This window comes from Pinus tabuliformis, chromosome 1_2, assembly GCF_031772625.1.
Source record: "Pinus tabuliformis cultivar Carrire ecotype Pingquan chromosome 1_2, CPIR1, whole genome shotgun sequence".
Lineage (NCBI taxonomy): Eukaryota > Viridiplantae > Streptophyta > Pinopsida > Pinales > Pinaceae > Pinus > Pinus tabuliformis.
In genome coordinates this window covers 785,059,394-785,085,398 of record NC_142298.1, presented here as the reverse complement: position 1 = coordinate 785,085,398, position 26,005 = coordinate 785,059,394, and positions in this window count along the sequence as shown.

Genomic DNA, 26,005 nt, shown 5'->3' with positions numbered 1-26,005 from the left:
TCTAGCAAAATGAAGAGATACAAATTACAAAATATCCATTGTAATTTCATTTTCACTCTCACACAGTCTCTTCTCTCTTTCTTGCTCAGAATAATAATACACATCCGTAATACAATTCCCTCATATAAACTAAGGGGTTTCCTTCTAGGGCAAAAAACCTTAAATTACACATAATTTCTACCGTCAGATCATTCGCCTAATGCACAACCCAAATTGACTATGAAATTACAATATTTTTCAAGGCAAATTTTCATCTATTTTTAGCTTCGGGGGCACTGCCTCTAAACCCCTCCTAGGGGGGTCTCCAAACATGCAGCCGCCCCCACTAGACCCTCTAGGCAACAATAACGAGGTGGCCGAAATGTGATTGAAACAAGACCTCTGAATTAGGAAGATAATCAAGCTCCACATCCAACAATCTCCCACTTGGAGACTGATTCCATTAACTTCATCGCCACTTCACTTGCAATACAATGCTCCAACTTTGGACTTGGTTGTTTTTCATCTTCATCATCATTCTTGAAGGTCAATTGAAACTAAGCAACAACTCAATTTCTCCCTGGTTACAATTTTTGTCAACATATCTACAAGATTCTGGCTAGTGTGTATCTCAGTTTCAACTACCCATCATCCGAAAATGATCGTATGAACTGATACCTGAATTATATATGTTTAGTCTTAAAATGAAAGACTGAAATATTTTCAAGATGAATGACACTTTAGCTATCACATATAACATGCTCACCTTATGCTTCTTGCCCAACTCATCCATAAATATTTATAACCAAATCATTTCTTTATTGGCCTCTGTAGCAACAACATACTCTACTTCTATTGTCGAAAGTGCAATAATGTTTTGCAATTTTGAAACTCAACTGACAGTTGTTCCACCTATAGTAAACACATACCCTCTGGTTCTCCTCATGTTATCTCTTTCACCTGCCATATCTGCATCAAAATATTCCTGTAGATAAATGTTTGAACCTCCAAAACATAGTGCTTGATTTGTGGCACCTCTCAAATACCTGGGAATTCACTTCACTTCCATCCAATGATATTTTCTCGGATTGTTCTTATACCTGCTTACAAGTCCCATTCCATGTGCAATATCAGGTATTGTGCAGACCATTGCATACATTAAGCTTCCAACAACTGATGCATATGGAACTTTACACATATAATCCATCTCTTTCTGGGTCTTGGGACACATCTCCTTACTTAGTTTGAAATGGCTAGCCAAAGGTGTACTAATTGGTTTTGCATTCTCCATATTAAATCTTTCCAACACCTTTTCTATGTACTTAATTCGAGACAATGTTAATTTGTGATTTTTCCTATCTCTAGTTATTCTCATACCAAGGATTTGTTTTGCAACACCCAAATCCTTCATTACAAATGAATTTTCTAATTTTCCTTTGAGCACATTTATTTCCTGCATGTTAGACCCTACAACAAGCATAGCATTTCATACAATATCAATATAATATAGCACACCATCATTTTTCCTTTCAAAGTAAACACAATGGTCAAAGTGATATCTAGTATAACCTTGTTCAGACATAAACCTGTCAAATTTTAGATACCACTTCCTTGGAGCCTGTTTTAAGCCATACAAGCTCTTCAATTTGCACACTAATTTCTCCTTCCCTTTTACCTCATGCCCTAGTGGTTGCTTCATATATATTTCTTCCTCCAAATCCCCATGGAGAAAGGATGCCTTTACATCTAAATGCTCAAGATGAAAATCTTTTGATGTCACTAGACTTAAAATAGTTCTGATTGAAGTCGTTTTAACAACAGGTGAAAATTTTGCCTCAAATTCTATAACTTTATTTTGTGCAAATCCCTTCACCACAAGTCTAGTCTTATACCTCTATTTACCTCTATCTTATTCCTTCAACCTGTAAACCCATTTATTCTGCAATGTTTTTTTACCAGCAAACAACTTGACTAAGTCCCAAGTCTAGCTCTGCATCAAGTAGTCCATCTCTTATTCCATGGTTTGCGCCCACATCTTCCTGGTTTCTACTTGCATTTCTTCTTCATATATTTCCAGTTCATCAGAATCAAACAACAAAACATAATATAATGAAGGAGAGTATCATTCAGGGGGTCTACTTATCCTCGTAGATATTCTAACACCAGTTTCAGGTGTTTGAGGTGCATGTTGTTGTTGTTGTGGCTACTGATCATTTTGATTTTCAGGCACCTTTAATTTTTTTGTGATCTCATCAAGCATTGTGTATTCTTTGTTTTCCCTTTTCCATTTCTTTCCATACATTTGATTCTTATACAATACCTTTTCATTGAATACGGCATTTTTTCTCCTAATGATTTTTTGATTTTCATAATCACATAAGTGATAACCAAAATAATTTATACCATATCTAATAAAGGTACATTTCTTTGATTTTTCCTCAAGCTTAGTTCTATTTTCTTTATGATGCGGAAAAAGTATTCACAACCAAAAGTCTTTAAAAATGACTAGTTTACCTTTTTACTGGTCCATGCCTCCTCTAGAATACCACCATCCTAGTAACTTAAAGGCCTTATATTTATTGTATAAACAATAGTATCTACAACATCTGCCAAAAATTGTAAAGGCAATCCTACGTGCAATCTTATGCACCTTTCATGCTCCATGATTGCCCTGTTCATCCTTTCTGGTACCTCATTTTCTTGTGGTGCTCCTAGAACTGTCTTCTCTATGTGAATTCCATGCTATGAATAGTAGTTATCAAACTATTTTCTACAGTATTCACCTCCATTATCTGATCTGAGACACTTCAACTTATTTCCTGTCTCATTATCAGCCAAATCTTTCCATTTATTGACAGTATCAAATACATCAGATTTATTTTGAAAATAATAAATATTGATTTTCCTAGTTGCATCATCGATAAAAGTAACATAACAATGAGAGTCACTGAGAGATGATACTTGAGAAGGTCCCCATACATCTGTATGGACAAGCTCTAATGTTTTGCTCTTCTTTTCCTTCCCAACTCTGATAAATCTGACTCTCTTCTATTTTCCATAAACATAATTTTCACAAAAATCCAAATCAACATGCTTTAGACTTGGAAACAAATTTCTTAAGTAAAGGATATGCATCCCCTTCTCACTGTGTCTGAGTCTATGATTCTAAAGTGTCGTATTTGCTCCTTTGGATGTCAAAGCATTAACATAATTATAAATATCATTGCATAAATATAATGTACCAACCTTTTCTCCTTTTGTTATTACCAGGGCTCCTTTAGTGACATTCCAGGTTTTGTCTGTAAATGTAGTTACACAACCTTCACCTCCCAATTGCCTTATTGAAATTAGATTTTTCTTTAGATCTGGAACATGCATTACCTTCTTTAATAGCCACTGGTTTCCGTTTTGTTGATTTATAAAAACCTTACCCATTCCAATGATTTTACAGGGTTTATCATCACCTAAATGAACATGTCCAACATCTCCTCGAACATAGTCATGAAAATGTTTCCTACTAGGTGTAGCATGGACTGAAGCCCCTGAATCTACAACCCAGACATCAATAATATTTTCTAATGACGGAATCAAAGCCTATTGCAACACATCACCTATCACATTCGCTTCATGATTGTTCTCTTGATGTCCATCTCCTTCTTTTCCTTTCTGAGATTTGTAGTATTTCTTCAGGTGTCCTTTCTTCCCACATTTTCAACACACTATCTCTGATCTAGATTTGGATCCACCTTTTCTTGACTTATAGTGATTTCATGGGATCCTTCCTCTTTCCATTTAGATTTTCCATCACAATTCCTCGTTAAGGATGACACCAACAACATCATTAAAAATGTTTTCAATGCATTCATCTTTGTCTTCAAAGACATCCATGTCCTTTCCTGCATCATATTCTTCATATTCTCTTTTAGTTGGAATGCTATCGTGTTTACCCGCACACTCAAAATCAATGTTAAAAATATCTTCATTATGCTCTTCAGTGAGAGATTCCTACTCTACCCCTTCCTTATCTGCCTTCTTTTGTTTTGTCATTGCATCATAGTTTTCATTTTCTACCCTTTTACCAACCTCTGTTGTGACAAACATGCCATCTTCCACTTGGCTTCCAAACGTAAGGCGGATTTTCTCACCAACTAACAACATATCAATATGTTCTTTTTGTTGCATCATGTGTAACCACTCATCACCAGTTAATGGTTCTTCATCAAATTTAACATCAACAAATTCAAGTTGTTGGATCCACCAAACAACTTGCTGCTCTATTGATAGATTTACCTATGCCAAACTCAGTTGTTGCTTGTTCACACACAACTTCAAGAGAAATTCCAATTGCTTCATAACTTGCTACTACAATGGCAACTTCAACTTTCAATTCTTCATCAAACATGGCGCTTATTATATTACCACGATCATTCCTTGTTTCACAAATTTCATTACCATAATGTTCATCCACCTTGTAGTGGGATATACAAAGCATGCATGTACTCATTGAAAATTCCAAACTCATTAGCTGCAATTAGATTCACCAATTACATCTCACTTTGCAATCACCATCCACATGTGTCTCGTCATAATGGGATTCACCATCATCTTCACCATCCATGTTACAATGGAGTCCTTGATAATTTATATGCTCTTGCTCTGCTTCACACACAGAGGCTTCAACTTCTATTTCTGCAATCTTTATTGCATCTTATTCATCGATATGCATGTATGCATAATGAGTTTCAATTTTATAGCCTTCATGACCATCATCCACCTTTGAGTGGGATGCTCCAAGCTCTATTGTCTTCTTAGAGCCTTACTCATCTACTATCAGATTCGCCGCTAACTCAACAAATTGTGACACGTCTTACTGTTGCATGTCACTTTTCTTTGTGCCAAACTCTGCTTCCAAGATCTTCCATGCTTCCTTGGAAGTTGTAGTTTTTGCTACTTTGCACAAAACTTCTCATTCAATTCTTGTTTTATAAAATCCAATGCTAAAGTATAACATACTTCAACATGTCGGTTATTAGACTGATACTCAACTAACTCTTTACCTCGAAGAAAAGTTAACATATTGAGAACCCAATGATCAAAATATTTACCATTAAACATAGGAGGTGGTAGCAGATCCGGGCTACACCAATCAACCTCTATTTCTTCTTTGTCTTCTTCTTGACTTCTTAGTTCCTCGTCTGTGACCTAAACCTCTCTAAATATGGTAACAATATCTTCTTGTTCTTTTCTATTCTTTTTCTTACTGTGCTTCAGTTGTGTTTTGCAACCCATGACTATTGTATTTCTTCTGTCTTATAGCTACTTTCCCAATTGTATAAAACTATCTTCCATATCACCCTCGAAAAAAATATGTTTTTAATATACAACCCATAAGACACAATCTTCACCCAAAACAAACTGTCATACTTAACAAAACCATAATTATTTTTTATATACCAACATACTGTGCAAAACCATAAAATTTTATTCAATAAAAACCTTATTTACCGTTTCAAATCTTCTCACAATATGTACTTTAAAAGAAAAACAAAACAAAAAAACCTCTTTTTCAATTAAAAAAAACCTTATTTACCTTTTCAAATCTTTCCATGTAGTTTTTTTTTTAATATAAAAAAAAACTTTAGTAAACTTTTGATATACCTTCATCTACTTTTATGCACCTATAATAAAGCTTTTTTATAACCTCCTTTCGATCTCTTTTAAATGCCACTTAATTTTTAAAACAAAGATCCTTTCGAATAAATTGTTTTAAAACTTTAACAACTTACCCACTCCTTTAATAATAAAAAGACTTTCCAATATTTTCAAACCTTTAAGAGAAACTTTTATAAGCTTCATCTTTTCTATATGCGGACTTTTCAAATTAAATCGTGTGGCCGGGGTAACCTTTACAAGCCAACTTTTCAAACTAACTCTTTCTCACTACTCACAGTGACATGGCAGCGGCTTTAGCTGCTACTTGGCACCACTTGACTCTATGACTAGGGCTGCGGCTCTCTTCTTATTTTAAAACCTGTGCAACTCGCTGGCAGTGACTTCTGCCAATTGTAGCAGTGACTCTCTAGGCTGCTTACGGCCCTTATCAATTCTCAAACTTGGTGGCAACGACTCTTGAGACCATGAGAAAATACAGATTCGTGGAGCCAACAGAGTGGGCCAAGTGAAGAACATTTTTTTTTAAATGTGTTGTAAAATTGTCCCACTGTTAAAAAAATAAAAAATATGCAAAAATGGGTGCGAAATTCATTTGTTAGTCCAAAAACTGCGCAATTGGGCTGTGTCGGAGCCGGAGGTGCGCAAGCAGTGCGAAAAGCGTTCAACGACACTTTTCACAAGGCAAAGTCAAACCTTCAAATTCCAGGTGCCTTGGTTATATAAAAGGTGAAAGTGGTTATGTTCTGAATTTATCAAAAGCCTCCATAACGTGTTGATTCATGCACTTTTAGATAAAGATTTTTATTTATAAAGTTAAAGAAAAATAATAGAGGGTTTCTTTATAAAGGATTTGCAAAGCTTTATAAAAAGAAAGTTTTTTTGAAAAAAGAGTTTGAAAGGTTTATAAAGTATTTTATAAGGAGGGTTTTATTATTATTGGAAGAGAAATTTTTGAAGATGATTTTATCTAGTTTTTAGTTTTAGTTTTCACTATTAATATGGAAAAATTATGATGTGTAGGTCATTTAGATGGAGACTACATTGAAAGTTTATGGTGTTTCAGAATATGTTATGGATGGATTTCCAGAACCTAAGCAGTGAAATGAGCCATCAGTAATGTAGAGAGGGAACAATGGAAGAAATACAAAAAGAAGAATGTGCGGGTGTTGCAACTTATCCAACAAGGAGTAGACCGAGCAATGTTCCAGAAAATTATGTTCACATCTTCAACAAAGATAACATGGGATACTCTGGCGACAAGTTATAAGGGTCTGGCCAAAGTCAATATTGTTAAGTTGCATAATACTAGGAGAGATTTTGAAAGTCTGTAGATGAAGGAGACAGAGAACATCTATTCATTCGTGAATTGGGTCATGACTGTCGTAAATCAGTTAAAAATTTATGGTGACGATATTAAAGATCAAATAATGGTTGAGAAGGTCCTTGGATCTTTGTCTACAAAATTTGATGTTGTAGCTGCAGCCATAGAAGAAGCCAAGGTTTTGGAAATATTGACAGTTGATGGGATGATAGGATCACTTCTATCCAATGAGGCAAGGATAGACAGAAATAAGAATTCCACTTTAGAAATAGCTTTCAAAAGTCTAGTGTCTATTTCAAGAGACAAAGGTCGAGGCAGAGGTAAATCAAGAGGTAGAAGACATGGTGCTCAGAGAGATGGTAGAGAAGAGCAGGAACAAGAAAGTGGAAGTGACAACATAAGCTTCAACAAAAATCAAAGAGTTGATAAATCAAAGGTGAGATTTTACTATTGTAATGAATTTGATCACTATGCCTATGATTATAGGACGATAGTTGCCCAAGAAAAGCATAGAGATAATGTCACTACTAAGATTATGTTAGGTCCCCATACTACTAGCGTAACCCCTTATTGTTATTAGTGAAACCCCCTTTTTATATTGTTGTGCCCATGTAGTACCCATATCGTTATTATTATGCCCCATAGAAGTCCATTATTGCTATTGTTGTGCCCTTACATAATTATTGTTATGTCAGCTCTGATTATATTATGACCCCTTAGACTCCTATATATAGAAAGGAGGTCTTGTTGTTTTTATCGTCCAAGAATTGCTCATTTGCGTAATGTAAATGAGGTTGCCCCCTCGAAGAGGCTGATTTTTACGTCATTGATCTCTCTTTTCTATCCTTTTGGGCGTTGGTTTCATAACATTTGGTATTAGAGCTTTGGATTCTAGTGTTTCACTGCTCCAAAACAGGTCATCGTGGAATTTTCGCTATAAATATTTTTCTGCAGCATTTTAGAAGGTACAAAAACAACCCATTTGAGCCAAAGTAGTTCTGAACCTCAGGTTCGAATTTTAGATCTTGTCTCACTATATTTTTGGAGATATGATGTGAGGAAGTTAGGGTTTTTGCAAGCTCCCGAATTACATCCCAAACAGGTGACTTTGGGAAAATCACCATAACTTTCTCTTTGAGTATCAAATTGAAATTTCTTAAGAATTTACAGAAATAGAACGTACGGTAGTTTTCTTTACAGGATTTTCAGGTCCGAAGGTTCAAACAGTGACACGTGGCACTTCGTACAAGTTCGCTCTACTCAGAAAGTGTATAATCAGTCCATCTTGGAAGATTATGCATAATGCTTTCTTGGAGAATCCAATTTTGATTAGACTGGTGGCATTGGAAATAGGACTCAAAGGGCTACCACAGTTCATAATTTCATACCTTGGAGATCCGAAATTTTAGAGATAACTCATATTCAATATCGAGCTCCTACAAAGTGAAAAAAGGTGTGTAGTTTTTTAAAATTTTGCATAAGTTTGGTTTGAAAAATTAGTTTGAAGTAATTCAAAGGGCATAGTGAAGAATAATATCATTAATTGATGCCCTGAATAAAGCAAATGGAAACACCTAGTAAGCAACCTAAAAGCTCTAGCATGACTCATGAAGAAGAGGAAGAATTGCAACATGATATATCAAAATTACGAGACCAAGTGCAACAAATTTCACTCTCACAAAAAGTAACAGAAGCTTAGATGGATGGTTTAAAGAAAGACTTGGAAGATAAGATTGATGGTTTAAAGAAAGGCGTCGAAGCTAATATGGATGGAATTAAAGACAACATTACAGATTGAAAGGACATGGAAGGTTGGAAGGAATGTTTGATAAAGTTGCTACAAGAAATAATTCTTAATGGCGAAAAGATAGTAGAGAAAACTCAGAATGAGAACAAAATAAATGTTAATTATGATTCAAAGAATGACAACATTGAAGATTTGAGGAAAGACATGGAAGGTTTGTGAAAGTTGCTACAAGAAAGGCTTCCTAATGGCGGAAAGGTAGTAGAGAAAATTCATGATGAGAACAAAATAAATGTTAATAATGATTTCATAGACTCTAACGGTGGATTGAAGACCCACCATATTCCAAAGATCGATATGAGGAAGTTTGATGGAAAAGATTTCGTAACATGGAAACTACAGATGGAGCAATATTTCGATCTCCATAATGTGCAAAACACACAAAAGGTACGCATTACAACTTTATATTTGGAACCAAATCAATCTGTATGGTATCGACGACTTTGCTCTCGTAAAGAAATTTTCACTTGGGCAATTTTTATGGAAGAAATGATAACACATTATGAGGCTACAAAAAGAAACACTTTTTTTAGCCAATTGATAAATCTCAAACAAAAAGGTTCAATGATGGAGCACATTGAGGACTTCAAAAAATTGAATATAAGTGTAAAATATATTCCAGAGGAACATAGGATTGATGTGTTCATAGGGACTTTAAAGGATACCATCCAACATGAGGTTTACCTTTGGGAACTTGATTCATTGGAGAACGCATTCAAGTTGGCAACAAAAATGGAAAGCAAAATTATGGCAACAAGGAAGCCTACCACTCACAACTATAAAGATGGAAGTTTTGTTTCCCCTAGCCTTCCAAAACCTACAAGGTTGAAACCACAACAATTGGAAGAAAAATGAGCAAAAGGGATTTGTTACAGTTGTGATAGAAAATACAATAATGTCATAAGTGTGCTGAGAAGAAATTAATTTACATAGATTGTGAAGAGGAGGAAGAAAAGGAACAAGAAACATCAAAAAAGGAGGATATACACCAGGAACAAAACCTAGAGAAATAAGAAATGAATCCGACCATATCTTGTAATGCATTGGCCAAAATTACCACTCCTCAAACTATCAATATAGAAGGACATATCAAGAAGAAAAAGGTAATAGTGTTGATTGTTTTGGGCACTACCCATAATTGTATTCATTGTAAGATAGCCAAGGAATTGAATTGCTTCCTATATCCAGCACCAAAGTTTCAAGTGATGGTTGCAAGTGGAGGAACCATAAATTGCTCTGGAAAGTGCCATAATATCAAGCTATCCATGGGAGAATATGTATTGAATAGCCCAATGCTTTCCATTCCAATGGGTGGTGCTGATGTTGTACTAGGATTCCAATGGATACAATCCTTGGGTACAATAGCTTTTAATTTGCAAGAACTTTTCATGAAATTTTCTTCGAAAGGAAAGGAAGTTCAATTAAGGGGTATCATAGGGAAACCGGGAAAGATAATATGCTCTAACGAAATGACAAAGCTTCTAAAGAAAAAACAACGAGGTGTAATTACACAATTATGTTCACTAGAGGTTCCTGTATCGAAATCATCTATTTCTCGAGATCTCCAAAAAGTCTTGGACAATCATTCCACGGTATTTGAGACTCCCAAAGGCCTCCCACCTATTCGTGATTATGATCATGCTATTCATTTGATTCCAGGAACTGTTCCTCCAAACAACATGCCTTACATATATCCATATGCCCAAAGGAGTGAAATTGAACATATGGTTGCAGAAATGCTAGAGGTTGGTATAATTATCCAACCAAATTTGATAAACGAAGCAAGGGATGAATGGAAGAATGACGAAGCAGGGTGGGAACTCATTCAAAAGTTGTAGAAGATCCCATTTCAAACAATATTTCCAGAACTTGACAAGAAGGAAAAACCATATTGGAACCTGAAGCATCCATAGAACTGAGAAATCAACAGCTATGAAATCGATCAATTTCAGAGTATCTCATCAAGTGGAAGAACTTACCTGCTGAAGATTCCACATTGAATGATGATAATTTTATACAGAAGCATCTAGAACTACTCAAGCGTTGAGGACAACACCTTTTTATGGAGAGGGGCATGTTAGGTCCCTATACTACCAGTGTAACCCCTTATTATTATTAGTGAAACCCCCTTATTATATTGTTGTGCCCATGTAGTACCCATATTGTTATTATTATGCCCCATAGAAGCCCACTATTGTTATTGTTATGCCTTTACATTATTATTTTTATGTTGGATCTGATTATATTATGACCCCTTAGACTCCTATATATAGAAAGGAGGTCTTGTCATTTGTATCATCCAAGAATTGTTCATTTGTGTAATGTAAAGGAGGTTTCCCCCTCGAAGAGGCTGATTTTTAAGTCATTGATCTATCTTTTCTATATTTTTGTGAGATGGTTTCATAACAAAATACTAACTCCATGTTCCTAGCTTGCCATAGCATGCATGGACCTTCTGATAATGTGTGGGTAATAGAGAGTGATTGTAGTAACCATATGACATGAAACAAGAATTTGGTAGCAAACCTAGATCGATGTGTGACGACAGTAGTAAAGTTGTCCATTAGTAAGACTGTGGATGTAGATGGAAAAGAACTAGTTAAGATTCTGACCAAGTGGGGGGAGTTGAAAACAATTTCATAGGTATATTATGTCTCTAGTCTCAAACATAATTTGATAAATGTTGGTCAATTGATACATAAGGGATACAGAGTTATTTTTCAGGGACAAAAGTGTGTTGTAGCGTGTCTCATCTTAGAGTGTTTGTATGTGTAGCTTATGCACCTATGCCTAAGGAGCTACGAGGTAAGATGGATGATAAAAGTGAAAATTGCATTTTACTAGTTATAGTGAGGAGTCAAAAGTTTACAAATTATATAACCCTATCACCAAGAAGACCATAATCAGCAAAGATGTGTTGTTCATGGAACAAGAGTCATTGAATAGGACTATAGATAAAACAATTGATGTAAGAACGCCACTTCATGGAATGGGATTGTAGATAAAATAGTTGATTAAAGAGCATCACTAATGGAAGAGAATGATGTAGCAAAAAAAGAGCATCTATAATCACAAGAGAAGACACCAAACATAGTCACGCTATCAAGTACTCCAAGATTTCATAAACAACATGGATCTTCAAGCAGATCAATAGATTTGAATTCTCCCAACATTTAATCACGTGATGAATCAAGTAATGATAAGAGAAAAATGAGAAGTCTGGAAGTTATTTATGATGATTTGGATGTTAGTTCAAATTTTGCATTGTTTTCTTTCAATCCTTCATTGTTTGAAGAAGAAATCAAGGATGAAAATTGGGTGCAAACCATGGATAAAGAAATTGAAGCAATTGAAAAGAATGATACATGGGATTTCATTGATTTGCCAAAGGATAAATAATTCATTAATGTGAAGTGGGTGTACAAAACAAGGTTGAATGAGAAAGGTGAAATTGACAGATTTAAAGAAAGACTTGTAGCAAAAGGATTTTTGCAACAACCAGGGATAGATTTTGGAGAAATGTTTGCTCTGGTAGCTAGATTGGGTACTGTAAGAGCAGTCTTAGCCACAACAGCTCAAAATGAGTGGAAAGTATATCAGATGGATGTGAAATCAACCTTCTTGAATGGAATTCTAGAAAAAAGAAATCTATGTGCAGTAGCCTCCAGGTTATGAAGTTGAAGGTAAAGAAGACAAGGTTTACAGGTTGAAGAAAGCGTTCTATGGACTCAAGCAAGCGCCTATAGCTTGGTATAGAAGAATTAATAGTTACATGATCAATAATGGATTTTGCAAAAGCAACATTGAGTCTACCTTGTACACAAAGGTAAATGAGCATCAACAGATTTTGATTGTTTTCTTATACGTGGATGCCATGCTTTATACTGGTGATATTGAATTATATGAATTTAAAGAAACCATGAAGAAAGAATTTTAAATGATAGATCTTTGTCTCATGAGATATGTTTTTGGAATAAAAGTTGAACAATCTAAAAAATGAATCTTTATCCATCAAAATAAACATTCTAGAGATTTGATGAAAAGATTAAGGATGGAAAATTGTAAACCTGCCCCTGCACCAGTTGCAATGGGTACCAAGTTAAGTAAGGATGATTAAGGATTAGATGTCAATCCAAATTTACTCAAAAGATTGATTGGAAGCCTCATGTATCTTAGCTAAAAGACCATATATTTTGCAAGGAGTTAGTTTGATTTCTATATTTATGGAGACTCCAAAAGATTCACATTGGAGAGAAAGAAAAATAATTCTAAGATACATGGTACGAACAACATATTTTGGCATAATGTGTGCAAGCAAATATAGTAAGGATTTGATTGAATATATAGATAGTGATCTTGCAGGAAGTTTGGATGATAGGAAGAGAACTTTTGGTTATGTGTTCGATATTGGTTCGGGTGCAATTTCATGTGCATCTAAGAAGTAGCCTATTGTGACACTTTCATCAGTAGAAGCAGAATATGTAGCAGCAACATCAACAACATGTCAAGCTTTTTGTTTAAGAAGAGTATTTGATGGACTCAAGAAGAAACAACAAGGATCAACAAAAATATATTGTGACAACATCTCAACCATTGCACTATCCAGGAATAGTGTGTTTCATCAAAAGAGCAAACATATTGATACACGATATCATTTTATTAGAGAACTTGTGAGAAATAGAGAAGTCCACTTGAGGATTTGTAAATAAAGTGATCAATTAGCTGATATATTTACTAATCCATTAACAAAATATGTATTTGAGTTTCATAAAGCAATCTTGGGTGTTGTAAGTGTAGCTGAGACTTAGACCAATAGGCTTGTTTGAGTTGTCATGAGTTATGTCTTAGTTTAGCATTCGTAATTAAGGGGGAGTGTTAAAGATAACTAATTACTACTGCATGGAGAGTTATCTAAAATTAGAGAGTTAATTAGCTGAGTCAAGTTGAGTCACTTAAAAATACCACAAACTTCACACACAATAACATGAGTTGCAACTCTTATATTGATCAACTAAACTTGATTTTCACATACAACTATCTAAAGGGTTGCGGCTCTTTGATTTCACATACACTTGATTTGACTTGAGTTGATTATAATGAACCCAACATTGGGCATTTATGCTTTTCAACTAGCAACTCACTCAAAATAACTTCACATAATCCATGGATCCAAAAAAGGAGGAAAGGAAAAAGAGGGAAGACACGAAACAACACAAAATTCACACACAATAACACAAACTACAACTCTTCTATTGATCAACCAAAATTCATTTTCACATACAACTATCTGTAGATTTGCAGCTCTTGGCTTACACATACACTTGATTTGACTTGACTTGATTACAATAAGCCCAACATGGGGTATTTATGCTTTTCAACTAATGACTCACTCAAAATAACTTCACATGCACACACACTCTAAATTTGACTTTTTCCAAAACATGACTTAACTCGAACTCACTTGACTTGACTGAGTTAATTGACTCTCCAAATTTAGCCAATTATTAAATGCGGGAGTAATTACAATTTCCAACAAGAGACCGATTAGCATGTGGGTTAAGTGAATAAACCATTTAGGAAAATGAGGGTGTCAACTATATATGTTATTAGATGGTATGACATAGAGCCAAGGAGACTTAGAATAACATAAATGGTCCTCATTTCATTTCGTGAAGTCTTTGAGTGGTGCTAGCTACACCTACTTCATTCCTTGCTACGTAATGTGCAACCAAAAAACTTTCAATAAATTCATCATTCTTGCTCTTAGCATCCATTTCTCTTAGATTTCTCAACATATTCATGTTAATGACCATCCCCATAACCAATCAAATCAATTCTCTGATCACATTTATTCTCCGCATATTTCTCTATACAATTAAAATAAGACTGATAAATCAATGATTTCAAGGTTGAAAACCCATTATCTGTAAATCAAAAGTAATAGCTGAGTCCTTAAAATTGTAACAACAAAAGAGTGATATTTTTTTTGAAAAAATATTAAATTGTAAAAATAGTTGTACGAAACAAAAAGTATATGAAGTCATTATGTGTTTTGAATAAAATTTCTCCCACACATATCCCTTTTCTCCACATCCCCATCCCCATCCCCTTTTTCTCCACATCTGCACAAATCCATGATTCTAATACTAACCACTACCTCCCTCTGATGGTATTGGTTGATGATTCTCTCTATTTCATTCCATAGGTAGTGACATTGCATAAAAGTACCAAGCCGAACCGAAAAATGAAGGGTTGCTTCAGACTAACGCCATGTGTTACTAATTGATACATGGATGATACATTAATTATTTGAGTTAATCACGAACGATTTATTTATTTATTTCTATTTAAAAAATAACATCAACATTGTTATGAAACAAATGTGGATTCTCTTTTGGATACGAATAATATACATGACACACTAGTAATTCTCTAACTTAGTTAGTTATCTACAAGAAGAGTTTAGTATATATATTTATATGAAATCAAAACCTCAATTCTTGGTCTGTACTAATCATGATTAGTTACAGGAGAGTTAATCATAAGTAGTTTTAGTTATTTTGTAGGTCTATGAAGTTTTTATTAATTCCCAATGTGTCACACTCAAACAATGATAGAGGTCATTATAATTGTTGTATTATACAAAATATAAATAAACACATATTAAATCATAGTGTATTACATCGATATAGATGTTATTGGATGTACTCAGGTTTCCAATCAAGTATTTACAGCGATATAGAATTTATCTAATTATAATCACCACTCCAATCAATTGATACCATAGATATTAGTCTAAAAGCCATCGTTAACTAAATATTATCCAATTTAGCTTACAAGGAAACTTTAATTATAGAAATTGTATGGATTAAGTTTTCATTCCTATCAGCTTCGCTCAACGTATACTGTGCATTCGGAAATGATATGTACAAGTTGCTACGATGATGTTTTTTGGTTGGAAGCTACCGTTTACAACCCATGGAAATAAGTTGGGAAGATCTTGTTTGTGGTGTCAACGCCCTCTTCAAATTGATTGATTCCTCACCTGTCAAAAAGTGACAAACTGCAATTGAATTATTTTAAGCAAATACATCCTATATTGACTCTTATTCATGGAAAAAACAACTGCCTGGATCTTCCTCCATTCTTCAATCATGGACATTTAATGAGGGTACATTATAGAATTTGACCCGAGGAAAAGTTGATTGCACTTAGTCTCCAACTTATTTAACAAGGCGACATCTAATTATTAATTATTCTAACTAACACAACACGCACTTAGTGTTTTTTTTATAGGTAACTAGGAACCACCCCAAACATATGCAGTAGCTCGCAAGCCACATATTTCAGAAACTTATACTCCATCTTAGGAGTAAGACATTTGGAGATCCATGGAAACTGGATTCGAGATCCTAGAGTCCAACGTGATGCTTATCCTTTCATCCTTACTATGATGGACCATGTTGTTGGAGACTTGACCTAGGTGGATGGGATGGAAAACCACCATCACAACCACTCTAGCTGGGAGCCATTGAAAACACAACACTGATATTTATCATATTCAACACTAACTTTCACTAGGCTCTCCTTAAAAGTGAAAGGTTTTTGAACTTCATATTTCCACTTCACTTAGGTTGTTCTCCTTCAGTGTTAGAAGAGCTATAAAAAATTGTACCTGGGCTCCCCTAGGATTACCCAACCAAGTATTCTCAGCCTTAGGCATTTAGATGCCCACATCACAACTAGGACTCATACTTCATAGTCCACTCCTAGACAAAATAATCTTAAAAAGATATCTTTATATGTATTGAGGCGCTCTAAGGATTTAGCTAAAACCTGACAATAAGTCGGGAGTTTTATTCGTAATTTTGCTGAAATAGAAGCACATAATGCTCATAGAGTTGGAAGCGTTTTTTGAACAGAAAACTATGAAAGTGATGTGGTTTATGAAGGAGGTTGCTTGCTTAGTATGGAAGGTACTTAAGCTGAGCTAGTTAAGAGAGTAAGAGAGTAGTGGATCCAATAATAGTCCTAGTAGTAGCAGCATAGTCTAAAACTAGGGATCGAGATAACATGGTACACTAGACCTAGTAGTAGCAAGAGAGTCTAAAACTGGGATCGAGACAATAGGGTCTAAAACTAGAGTTTGAGCAATGAAGGCTATTCCATACACCCTAATTAATCACCATCATTGAATAAGCTCAATTCAGTGGTCGGTGATACATCTAAAATCAGAAGAACCACAACTTGTCTCTCCATTACCACTTGTACATGGCTATTATCTATGGTGCATACTTTTAAATTATTAACAGTTGATTAAAAAATTCGATATGGGATATTAATGGGTCTAACTCTGCATTTTAGCATCAACAAACCCATATGTTCTCAATTCAGTTTGGCCTTTGGAGTTTCAATGTCTTGTGGGGAATCTCTAGTCCATCACAACCCTTATCATTGCCATATTTCTAACTAGGAATTCACACCGACATGTTGACGAAAAATTCAATTACTGAGTATCGACGTGTTGAATAAAACTTCAATTACTGACATCAATTACCAAGTATCAACATGTTGAAGAAAAATTCACAAATCAAAATAGTACTATATTTTGTTAAAAATAAGGTTGATGTCATATGAACATATCCATTAAGAAATAGATAACCACCAGATATACTCCACAACATAATGGAGTCGCAAAAAGAAAAAATTAAACTATCATGAATGCTAGGAGTTTTCTTATAGCAAGAAATTTGTTTAGAGATTTTTTTAGCTAAAACAATTGCATGTTTTGTATACATATTGAATAGATCACCAACTTCTAGCGTTCAAGGTAAGGTACTGAAGAAGCATAGAGTGGAGAAAAGGTAATTGTTTCAGATTTTGAGTTTTTGGTTGTATTGCTTTCGCTTATGTTCCAACAAAATTAAGAAAGAATTTTAATGATAAGAGTGAGAAATACATTTTTATAAGATATAGTGAACAATCCAAAGCATATAGGTTGTACAATCATATTACTAAGAAGTTTGTCACAAGGCGGGATGCTAACTTTATGGAAGACAAGTCATGGAATGAAATGGAAAAGTACTTTTGTCATAATCAAGCACCTACAACAAGAACTCCACGGTTGTAGGTTCAAGACGAAAGTAGTTCATCATCTAATAGTGATTCTAACTAATTATGATAAAAATAAAAAGATAAAAAAAGTGAGTGATATTTATGCAGGCGCTGATAATGATAATGTAGTACATTTTTCATTTTTCCCATTTCAACCAAATTGTTTTGAAGAAGTTATAAAGAAAAATGAATAGGTAGATGTAATGAATAATGAATTTGAAGAAGTTATAAAGAAAAATGAATAGGTAGATGTAATGAATAATGAAGTTGATGCTATTGAAAGAAATCAAACTTTCCCATTCCATTTCTACAAAGAGGGCATAATTGCACATTTATAGTGGCACATCGGCTTGTACTGGTTTGTGGATGTGGATCCTCCTAAACTTCAACGACAATGTAGAACTTTCCACTGCGGCACTAACAAGTAGTCCCGCTTGGCATAACGACTTTAAACTACGACAGTATGACCCCACGATTGACGTGGCTCAAAACCTTTTGTTTGGAACTGCAATCTTCCAATCCACAAGAATTTACAACAACGTTCAATAGTGAGCAGGGTTACACACCACGACCCTTACCAATTTTTATTGCTCACAACACAGGCAGTTCACTCTCTGCAGGGCTCCCAAGCGTAGTTTTCCAACTAGGAAAGGCCCAGTTCTCTGATTTCACGTGTCTTAAAATATGACTTTTAAATCCCCTCGTTTGTACATTCAATAGTTTTCCAACTAGGCAAGGCCCAGTTCTGTGATTTCACGTGTCTTGAAATATGACTTTTGAATCCCCTCGTTTGTACATTCAATCACGTACAGACAATTGTGTCACCTTTGGGTTTCTCTGTCTTCTCATCATAACATTTTCCACTTTAGCGGGATCTGCAGTCACAACCCAAATCTGTTTAACAAATCTCCAATGTATTTCTTTTGAGAAAGAAATATGGATTTTGGATGTTGGGTTACTTCAATGCCAAGATAGTAATGAACATAGCCCAAATCAGTCATTTCAAAACTTTTTCCTAATTCTTTCTTTATGGATGCAATATAGCTTTCATTGTTCCCTGTCATTAAAAGATCATCTACATATACCACAAGATATACAACTGTTTTGCCAACTTTCTTGACAAATAAAGTTGCATCATCAAGATCAAAATGTTTGAAGTTGAGTTTCACAAGATGCTCAGTTAGTTTTTCATACCAGGCTCGTGGTGCTTGTTTGAGGCCATACAAGGACTTCACAAGTTTGCATACTTTATGTTCATGTCCTTTCACAGCAAATCCTTCAGGCTGGGACATAAAAACATTTTCTTTTAGATCTCCATTCAAGAATGCAATTTTTACATCCATTTGATGGACTTTCCAACCGTTCTGAGCAGCTAGTGCAAAGAGTGTCCGGATGGTGGCCCATTTTGCTGTGGGGGAAAAAGTTTCCTCATAATCGACCCCTTCCTTCAGTGCAAAACCTTTTGCCACAAGCCTAGCTTTGTGCTTGTCAAGTGAGCCATCAACTTTGTACTTGTTCTTGTAGACCCACTTGCAACCAATTGGTTTGGTTCCAAATGGAGGATCAACCAGCTTCCAAGTGCCATTCTTTATGAGGGCATCATACTCCTTCTGCATCGCTTCTTTCCATTCATCATGAGAAGCAGCTTCTTTGAAGGAAGTTGGTTCAAAATCTGTAGACAAGTTCAATTCACAATCATAAGTAACATCCATATCAACAGGTGAATTAGAGTTATCTACATCACCTCCATCTTGTCGGTTTGTATTTCTGGTTCCTGTTTTTCCAATTTCATCAGGATGAACACTTTCAAGTGTCTTTGTCAGCCACTTTGGGGGACCTTTCTGAGATGGTCTAGGCTTCTCTGTTGATTGAGTTGGGATTGAATCAAGATTGAGTCTCAAAATTCTATCAATTACATCACTTAAAGGATCATCCGGTGTTGGAGTTTCATGCAAGGGAGATTGTTCTTCAGAAGAAGATTCCACATGTTGATCTAGTATAGGAATCCCCCCTTCAAGATGTGGAATCTGATTATCAAACTCTTGAAATGATTTTGTTTTTGTGAATCTATCCAAGCGATCAAGTTGCTGCTCAACAACACTGTCAGATTTGGATGATTCAAGAAAAATGACATCTCTAGATACAACAAACTTTTTATTTACTTCATCATAGAGACGACATGCTTTAGAGGTGTTTGAATACCCCAGGAAGATACACTTACGACTTCTAGCACCAAGTTTGTTTCTATGTACCTTTGGTATTAAAGCATAACAGGTGGAACCAAAAATCCTGAGATGTTTTACCGAAGGAACATGTCCATACCACAATTCATAAGGAGTATTGTTTCTTATAGCACTAGATGGACATCTATTCTTTATATATGCAGCACATAGAACGGCATCAGCCCAAAACATTATCTTTACATTTTTGAAGAAAAGCATGGATCGTACCATATTCAAGATTGTTCTATTCATTCTTTCTGCTACACCATTCTGTTGGGGATTATAAGGTACAGTTGTTTGATGTTTGATCCCATGTTGGCGAAGATAGTTTTCAAATTCATTTGATGTATATTCTTTTCCATTATCAGTGCGAATAGACCCAATATGAGATTGTGCATCATTTTCAATCCACTTATGAAAATTCTTGAATGTTTGAAAAGCATCAGATTTGTTCTTCAATAAATAAACCCAACACATTCTGGTGTAATCATCAATAAATGTCATGATATATTTATTTCCATTTGCAGAAGGAACATGCATTGGACCACATAAATCTGAATGAATGAGTTCAAGCTTCCTATGTTCTCTTGAATGTGAATCATGAAAAGACTGTTTGCTGTGCTTTCCTAGAATGCAAGCATCACATTGCTTATGTTTTCTAGGAATGGTAGGCAAACCAGCAACACCATTTTTCTTCAACAAGCGGAGACTATCATAGTTTAAATGTCCAAATCTAGCATGCCATAATAAACTTGACGGAAGTGTACCTTCTTCATGATGAGAAATATATGAGAAATGTTGTGCATGAGCAGAGGTTCCTTGCAGTTTAAGAAGTCTTTCTTCTTCTATACCCCTCATGACAAGTGAGTGGTCAGATGCCTTTCTTACCTCAAGCTTGCCATCAAACATATGAATGGAGTGACCTTGCTGTGGATGTGGACCAGGGACAACAAGTTTATCTTGAGCTGTGGGAGATATAGAACATGATCCAGAAGAAAGTCTGGAAGACCAGGCAGTTTAAGCCTGATTGTGCCAAGCCCTGATGGCTTGATTTTTGACTGATATGCAAAGTATACTGCTCCATCAACATTGTCAGTGAAATCTTCAAAAAAATCTTTCCTATGAGTCATATGACAGGTTGCTCCTGAATCAAGCAACCAATCATTTTTCAAAGAAGCAAGTGAAGCATTAAACAAATCTTCATTTACTCCAATGTTACATTGTGCCTCAATATAGTGAGCGGATTCAGGGGTTTTACCTTTGTCTGTGTCATCAGTTTTACCTTTCTGCTGATTTCTTCTCTGCTCAATTTTGTCCCATGGTAGCTTGCATGTAGAAGCATCATGTGATCCATTTCGTTTGCAGCGAATGCAATGCAAATCTGCTTTTTCTGCTTGAGAATGTCTGCCCCCCCTGCCTCTGAAGTATCTTCCTCTTCCTCTTCGTCCACCTCTTCCTCTTGTAGAATCTTGAGTAGGATGCTTTTCTTTATGAGCAAGGCAAACAGTCTCTTCAGAAGATTCAGGGACTGTCTTCTTTCCAAAGGCTTTCTCTCTTTCAGCAAACTTTTTCACAAGAGAGTCAAAGGTTATATCTTTGATATTTCCATTTGCTTGTAATGACTCAAGATAATTGGAGTAGGTAGGATAGAGTGCTTTGAGAAAGGCAATAAGAGGGATATCCAGCTCAACCTTAGTGGACTTAATATCATGCATTATAGACTTTACTTCAGATGCAAGAGCAAGAGGATCATTATTTTTCAGTTCAAGAGTGAAGAGTTTAATCATGAGCTGAACAACTTCAAGTGCAGAATGTGAATCATAGAGTTCTTTCAGCTTTTGTAAAGCTTCAAAGGCAGTGGAATAAGATGAAATATGACGACTTACTTCTTCATTTACAGATGCTGTGATCAATGCATAGGCTTTGTTGTTCTTGTTTTCCCAAATGACAAGTTCTTTATCTGATGTAGGCTGCACAGGGTCTTTGTCTTCTTCTTCGACACACACTCCTTTCCACAACTCATTGTAGATGAGGGTGTGTTTTACCATCCGAGACCATTCAGAATAGTTCTCCTTGCCAGTGAGAACTATTCCGACCGTAGAGATGATTGAATGCATTCTGTAAAAAATTACTTCTGCTAAAAAAATCCTTACGTTACAGCCTTCAAATCCCTCTAATATTTGCTAAAAGCATCAGCATTTCATTGTACATATCACTGCAATACTACTATGTTTTGAAAAATGCGCAATGGATCACTTCAATATATCACTTCAATATATCAATATATTATGCAATTGAAAAAATGCGCAAGGGATCACTTCACTTCATTGTATTAATATATCACTTCAATAATCCCCGCAATCTCAAAGGCGACGCACAGATCACAAAAGATTTCAAAGGAGTAGCTATCCCTGTAATTCGAATCAACTTTTTAACACTCCAAAGACAAACAAAGCACAAAACATTTGAAAGGAGTACCTATCACTGTAATTCGAAGCCAACATCTAAAACCGAATACACGATGACATTACAGGGGGCAAGGCTTTAACGATCACTTCAACAATCCCCACAGCTTCGTGTCCAAACGAATGCATGGTAAAAAAAACGTCTTGATTATTTTTGCTGCAAGTATAGAGCCACATACAATATCTTATGCAGACCTCCCCAGCCTGAGGTGTTCACACCTTCAGAAATTAAGTTCTCTGTATAAACCTAATTTAAGCTGAATCTTATTTATGGCAGACTTTGGCAAAGTCTTTTGAAGTCACGGAACTTCCAGGTACGCACAGTAGAAGCATGTTCTATACATCATATTGGCATAGCAGAATATATGAGTTGTCTGTGAAGCACATATCTAATGCTAGTGCTTATTTGCAGTGCGGTCTGCCAAGTTCATAGCACGCAAACAATGGGTTGTAGCTGGTGCAGATGACATGATTATCCGTGTTTACAATTATAACACCATGGATAAGGAGCCGAGGCATAGAGCGGACTTGCGAAAAGATTTGAATCGAAATGGCGCTTCAGGCCAGGATTAAGGTTCATGAACTCCGCAACAAGAAAAAATCAGAGTTGTTAAGCCGGCTCAAGGAGCTCAAGGCTGAGCTTGCCTTGCTCAGAGTTGCAAAGGTCACCGGAGGAGCGCCCAACAAACTCTCAGAAATCAAGGTCGTGAGGCTATCAATGGCTCTAATCTGAGGCTCAGGGGCGTGACGAGATATGTCAATAGAAACCCGGATGAAAGAGGGGCAGAAAAAAATCTATTATGTCACCGGTGAGGGCAAGAAGGCGGTAGATGCTAATGCTATTGATGATTATGCCATAGGGAAGCTCAAGGAGTATGATACCATACAATGGGAAATGTACCTGAATGTTCCTGAGAACAAAATGCTGTAAGTCGACGTTTCCTTTGAAATCTCCTCAACGGAAGGATCTACAACGTTCTCAATGATCTGTTGCAGAGCCAGTGCATATGGTGTGGAGAGGCAGCGATCGCAGGAAAATTTTGTTTAACTGATGCGCAGAGAATTAATGACACTCAGGGCAGAGCAGCGCTCAGGAGAGAGTAGCGCTCAGGAGTGAGCAGCGCTCAGGAGTGAGCAGTGCTCAGGACAGAGATAAGGGAGTTACAAGGAATCTGGGACCTGCGCTATGATACCATGTCAGGCCAGGGTAACTCCAAAATGGGCAGTAGAAAACTGACCGATTATTTCATTAGACAACTATTGTTTATATACATAAAATGGACCGATCAGTTCATCTTCTTGATGACTGTTCACGTTCCTGTTTACCCAACCATTGAAGATTAGGTGTGAACAATGTCCATATGGGAGTCAAGTGATGTCCTAGAGTGGCCATTGAAGGGATGACTTCCTGCAAAATGTTTGTCAAAAAGCCAGAACGAGAAGCTCACCTCGAGAGTGATAAAGTAGAAAAGGTATGCGATGTGTTTGACAAGACACACTAGCCAGATGAGGAAGGAATTGGGGATATTGATCTCCAAAAATTACCAATATTTGTCAAGTCTCTCTTTGGAGAGTCCCTCTACATGAGGGTCAATGAAGCTGATGTTGTACTCACACTCGTAGCCAAGATACAAGAATTAACAGGAATTTCGGTGGGTTCATTAAGGCTCCTCTACAAAGGAAGGTAACTTAAGATGGAACTAGTACTCAAAGATTATGACATTAAGAAGGATGTCTCTATCTCTCTTGTTACTTGCCTGTATGATGGATCCAGGGGTGGAGGGGCATCTTCTACATCAAAACCCATGTCTTTCAAGGATGCCCTAAGGACAGGTCCCAACTTTCATCAACCTCAGTTAGCTCCTAGGTTGTTCCAGGTCGACAAAGCAGAGGTTGTGCCCTCTTTGGAAATTTCACACTCAAATCTGGAGGACTTATTTGAGATCTACGTTGTGGCAGGCCTCATATAATGCTTCAATGGCTTGTGGACTCATTCATAGGATATTTATAAGTGGATTCATTCGTCTTGCACCAAGAAGTGCAATGTCATCTTATGCTCAAAAGGATTTTTTATAGTGTGTTTTGTTGAATTAGATATTACCAGAAAGCCGTAATTCGTGGGCCTTGGTTCTCGGTAAAGCAAGTTTGTTTATAACCCATTGGTTTTTGGATTTCGACCCTCTGCAATAGTTTTACCAAGCTTCCAATATGGGTTCAAATTCTTAATCTGCCTGCCCAACTATGGCACCATTCAATTTTTCAGGATATTGGAATCTCCTTAGGTCATTTTCTTTCCACGGATCTTTCTCAAGGACATCTTGGCTTATACACCTATGACAGAATATGTGTGGAAATTGATATCAACAAAGGGCTGTCAAATCAAATAAAATTAAAAATCAAAGATTATCATTGGTCCCATTGAATCTTTGGATTACGAGAATAATGCATTTCGGTGTTGAGACTGTCTACAAGCTTGCCATTTATAAAATTCTTTCCCTTAATAAAGTCCCAACAAGAATCATCATAATAGGTAATAGATAAACCTTGTGTCCTGCCCCATATGGCCCATATGGCCATTTATAGAATTCTTTCCCTTAGTAAAATCCCAACAAGAATCATCATAATATATAATAGATAAACCTTGTGTCCTGCCCCAAATGGAGGGCGAGACTTATTCTATTCTGAGTAAGAAGATGAGGATGTTGATGATGTTATGATTTGGGGGAATACAAATAAGATTGTCGTTATTCATCAGACTCATGAGGACTCAACAAGGAACTAGTAACCCCTACAAATAGGCAATTGGTAAACAAAGATATATCTTTGTGTATTTTGAAGCATGCTCATGAATCAACATCTTCTGATACCAATAAAGAGTCTCCTTTAACTTTCAACAATCATCTACAAATTACTTTAACCAACCCACCTGTTATTGGTTAAACCGAAATTGTGAAAAAAAAGTAAAAGAATCATTAAAAAGACCATCCCAAATAAAATAGTTTTTTCTCTATGATAATTTCAATAAAATACAACAAATCTGGAGACAATTAGCTGCTATATTATTTATAATATGAAGGATTAACCCTTAAAAACACAAATTTAATAAAAGAAAAACAAAGCGCAGTGGGCAAGTAAACTAATAACAAAAATGACACCGTTCCAAAGTAAAATTAAAATTCAATCACTCCAGTGTCACGCTAATTTGAACTTAATTTAACTGCAATTAAAGTTGATTACAGTATATATTTGTTTTTTAACTAAAAACAAAGGTGATGTGAGCGTGTGTTTCTCCACCGACCATTCCCAAAAGAGAAAAGTGAAGGGACGGGGAAGCCTGAATTTGTCGACCGCACTGCTGACATTTAAGAAAAAACAATTACACGAAGTTCACTTTTCTTTAAAAAGAAGATACGCGAGAGGCCGACAT